We start from the raw sequence: 5,476 nt of genomic DNA on the forward strand, positions 1-5,476 counted from the left end.
CAGAGACCAAAATGTATGGTTGCAATTGCAATTACGAGGCAGTCCAAATTAAGACTTAGACCACCCAAAAGAGGTAAGAACAACAGGTTGGGGAGGCCAAAACATTTATATATCCTTCTTACCTGTAATCTTCAACATAACAATATATTTCCCATATTCATGTCTGGAAGAATCTTGTAATACTATTTCAGACACCTCTAAAGTGGACCATAGCATTACGCTGGCCATCGCCCTCCGCAGCAGAGGGCACGGTCCGCAGCTCAGATCAAAGCGATCCTTTTTCCAAACAATGCAAATAAAAACAGTGTTTTTATTTCGATCTATTTCTTTTCCCCTTCAAATCTGGGAATCGTTACAGAGGTTTCACAAATGTTCACAAATTCTCTTTCAACTGGTGATCTTGTTGAGAGCAGAAATTCTTTCCAAATCCATTGTTGAACATCGAGCCTGTGCCTATTTTCTTCAGTCAATTTACTCTTTTTTTCTTTTGCATTTGTTCAATCGCGGCTTTACTAATACCATTCTCAAAGGATTTGGGTTGTATTTAGTATTTTTCATTACCTTAACATGTATTCATTTTGTATTCATGCATTCATTTTGATTGTCTCCTGTTGGAAAGGTGATACAGTACAATGCTTCAATAATTCATACTTCATAAAAAAAAAAAAACACTTTTTGCCAATGGAAAAATAAACTATGAACCATTACATTGTGCAGGATAGCTTGCAAGATAGCTTGCTCTGTGGGCTACACCGCATAGAATTGCACGCAGATCACTCCAAATGCCCAGCATGGATAAAAGCTTAATATTTAATTAAACTATTTCACCAATATGATAACAGAAAATCATAAATAAGGGTTTACTTTAAGAATTATAAATATATATTTTTATTAAGAAATTAAATGTCTTAAGGAATTAATTTTGCGTTTTAAATCATCGTGAATTAACTCATTTGCTTCAGGCTGACCACCACTGGGTTAAACTGTTCCACCTACCCCTGTCTCCCCATCCCCCTTTGGATCCAATGCAATTAGATCACATATTTTGCAACAGGGCATTTTCGTGCTGGTCCCCTTAAAAAAAAAAAAAAAAACACCCATGATTCGAATCAGTCAGCTGCACTGTGGGCCATGTGTTCCTGCCTCGACCACCAGCCCCCCACCACCCAACCCCCACCTCATTCAGCAAACGACCCCCACCCTCCTCCCCACTCAGACACACACACACACACACACATACGCACACGCATGCATGCACACACACACACACACACACAACCACCCCTAAATCCCGCTATGAGTGCAGTCATTTCTAGTGCAGAGAAATGTCCCTGGCGACGCTGAGGGATGACGCAGGCTCTCTTCTTCTTTTCCTCGTTCATCCACCATTCCCCATCTTTTTGACTTGTCCCCCCCCCCCGCCCGTCTCTCTTTTCTGCTCTCGCACTCCCCCTACCTTCCATTCCCCCCTCCCTGTCTCCTGCTCCCTCTCTCTCTCTCCCTCGCTCCCTCTCACTATTCCTCCTCCTCTGTATTGCTCTCGCTCGCTCTCTGCTCTGGCACTGCAGTGCTGATTGTGATTGCACACTCACTCGCTCACACACACACACACACACACACACACACACACACACACACACACACACACACACACACACACACACATACACACACACACACACACACACACACACACACACACACACACACACACACACACACACACACACACACACACACACAGGCAGGCAGGAGTGTATCTGGGAGAGAGAAGGACTGCAGCAGCAGCAGCAGCGGCAGCAGCGGCAGCGGCGGCAGCGGCGGCAGCGGCAGCAGCAGCAGCAGCAGCAGCAGCAGCATGCAGCAGCAGCAGCAGCCGCCTCTTCCTGCTTTGGGGACATGAAGAAGGGAGACACGGCCAGAGTGTAGTGCAGTAATTTGGCACGCGCCCTGCGCGGGTGTGCGTCCCTGCGCGCGTGCGGACCCTCTGCACCGGTGGGAAGGATGCATTCGGAGAGCAGATAGCTCATGTTATCCGGCCTCTCCTGCACTGCCTCTGCGTCCCATTCACCCTCCTCCTCCCAGGCTCACACTCCTTCTCCTCCTCCTCCTCCTCCTCCTCCTCCTGGTTCACGGCATCATTAGGCAGACTACAGATTGACCGGGGACTGGCGAGCACAGCAGATGGTCAGCTTTGCCCCGGCGTGAGAGAGAGAGTGTGGCCGCGGCTATCTGCTACATTCGCCACCTTACCTAAAGGGCTGGATTTTTGTTTCAAAAACGCGCATCCTGGGGGGGTGGGTGGGGGGTTGGGGGCTGAAGACAATCTGCAACCCAAAGAAGGAATCCTGGATGTGTATGCGCTGTGTTGCCATCCTCTTTGCCGGTGTTGTCATTGGCGCATTTCCTCTGTTTCCTTGCTTGTTTTGCCTTCCTGAGACTGACTGGAAGGCACTGCAGCACTAGGACTGCAAGACCCATGAAGCGGTAGGGCATGAGGGCCCAGGGGCACACCAGCGGAAGGGCTTGAGTGCTCCCATTGCTATACTGCTACTGCTGAGGTGCTTATCTTGATTTTTTACATTTTTAAATATTTTTTTCTCCTGAAAGGGTGTCCGGTGGGGGTTGGGGGTTGGGGGTGGTGACAGCTCAGGTAGCCAGGCCCCTGCAGAGCGGAGCGGGAGGCTCTGGCGTAGAGGAGGCAGGCAGGACATCCTGTGGGAGAGGGGCTGGCTCGGGCTCCTGATGGTTGGCTATTTTTGTCTCCCCTAGCTGAGTGATTGGGGACAGCGGGCGGAGGAGAAGATGCTTATGGCCCGAGACACAGCGCGGGATGAGGCTCAGAAGCTGCACAGGAAGTGGCTGAAGCACCAGGCCTTTATGGCCGAGCTGGCCCGCAATAAAGAATGGCTGGCCAAGATAGAGCAGGTGAGTGGAGGTGACCAGGGGCGTCGGGAAAGGGAGGGAGGGTGCGCGGGAGGGAGGTGGGGAGGAGTGGTTGGGGAGGTCAGATAGCCTGATAGCAGGTGATTCGGGGGTTGGGGTGGGGTGCGGGGGTGTGTGTGTGGGGTGGTTGGGGGTTGGGGTGGAGGTAGGGGGTTGTCTGCCGAAAAAGGTGTGTGTGTGTGTGTGTGTGTGTGTGCGAGGGGCTGTTCACGTTGTGTGCAGCAGCAGTAAACATTAAGAAATAGGTGAACACGGTGGAGATGTCATCACTCAGTGTTCATTTCATCACATGGCTTAGGGACACCCTGCATGGCAGGCTCAAGGTTATGGCTGCTAACGCAGCTGTGTTGTTGTCAGGCGCACATGACCTGTGATGTGTGATATCCATCTGTTTTTTAAGACAAGCTTTTGATTTAAGTATTTGCTTTTCGTGGTTTTATTCGGTAGCTTCTACGCAGAATATAGTGCAGGCACTAAATTAGCCGGACGCACAGGGCATACAAACCTCCATTGATAATTGCATAATTATGAGTGCAATCGTGTGTGGTGTGGAAGCAATAGTCATCAAAGGTGAATCCACTTAATGAAAATAGTCTGATATCCATTTTGCTTCTGTGCATCCACAGTGCTTTACAGACCTGAGAGAGGATCAATCCATGCATGGGGAATGTTAGCTATATCCCCTGCCTACATGAGGCTGAGGCGGGACCCTTCAGATGTGAATGGTTTAATGAGGCTTGATTTCAGTCTGTGCCTCAGAACAGTGGCTGGCCATACAGTACGAAACATATTGCTTCTCTCTTCCAGAAAACGGGTGTCTGGAGCTATCACAATTTACCGATAAGGAACAGAAAAACAGTAATTAATTGCATTTTGCATCAGCAGGGTGACTCATGCAAACGGTGACAGCAGAAGTGGACGTAAAAACACTTATAAGTGGACGTCACTTATAATTGCACAATAATTGTCCTTCAGATATCATATAGAAAAATGCACATTTGGTATATTTTGCTTACCTCACATTCGGCCTCGGATAAAAGACCACGTCACTGCGACAACATCTTTTCTTTTTTTTTCACTGAGGAATTCCAAAAGTACAGAGTTTCTTTAGATGTCTTTCAGCCCGGCGCCATCTTGGAAATCACAAACAGTGTTGAGGGAAAACCAGGAAGCGCTCTCCTGACTGTGTTGTGACGTGCAGAAACCTCCTGCTTGAACTAAGAATGAATGTTGCAACATTGCCAAAACAACACGCAGAAATCCTTTTGCGTTCCTAATGCGTTTCTTTATTTATTCTTGGGCAAAATAAAACATGTCACCTTTTGGACGTTGCACATCAATCAGGACATCACTTGTTTCTGCAGTTCAATGTCCACTGTAATGCAGAATTATATCGGTTACTTTAAATGTGTTCTGTCTGTCTTCTGTTGTACTGGAACATTTTAGTACTGGACCACTTCTGTGGTTTTTCCCTTCTATTTATCTACTGTGGAAACCAAAAGATGGAGAGTGCTTCCTGTTTTTTGTGAGGGGGGGTCCTGACAACGTGAAAAGAAATACAATGACAGATAGCTGGCAAAATAAATAAATAGATGAATAAATACCATAATGTCATTAACTATTGATCGTCAGTCATGAGAGCAAGGTTAATGCCGAACAGATCCATTTTCTATTTACTCTCATCACCTGCTAATGTCACTATTCCAACAGAGTTGTATGCACAAATTTCAAAATAGTTGCACAAATTTATGATATATATGTATATTATTATTTGATAACCAAAATTTCCCGATGGCTTTTTTGTTGCCATGGGGTCCTTGTCATAGTACGATTCATGGTGAAATCATATCAACATTGATAGCTATCCAGCATTTTAACACTGAAACCATGTTTGCAGTGACTGAACAACAGCACGTGGTGTGCGTGAAACTACGTAGAAAAATAAAATAAATCTAAATGTGTCGATAATAACCATAATATTCATTCCACCGACTCCAACATAGGCGAGTCAGGCCCTTGACCTGCACATGAGTAGTGAAGAGGCACAGGCCCAACCTACACTAATTACCCAGGACTAATAGAAAAATATATAGAAACACAAATGTTTCACTTTTCCAAGCTCCTGTGATTCAGAAATTCATTCACGTTCTGCTTATCATGTAAACTAATATCAGAGAGGTCCTCAGGTTGAGAACGACGTCTTAAGTCGAAGTGGAAGTCGACCGAAACAGGATAGGGCTTTGCTGCTGAATCATCAGCGTATTTGTGTTTAACGCCAGATACTTGAAAGCTGAGATGGCAGCCACATTGAAGCTACGAGATCTGTGGGCCTTCAATCCGTCGTAACATGGACGCTCATGTCTCACGGCCCTTCCCTGCTGTTACCTGAAAGACAGGGGGGAGAAAAGATGACGCTGCGTCCTGCCACGGCAGGAGAACTCTGCGTCCCTCCATTTGTGCCTCAGCCCCACTTAGCTCCCCTTTGGCTCCATACTTACTCAGCACGCCACGCGGCGCGCAGAGCTCTGAG

This window comes from Zeus faber (assembly GCF_960531495.2).
Source record: "Zeus faber genome assembly, chromosome: 14".
NCBI lineage: Eukaryota > Metazoa > Chordata > Actinopteri > Zeiformes > Zeidae > Zeus > Zeus faber.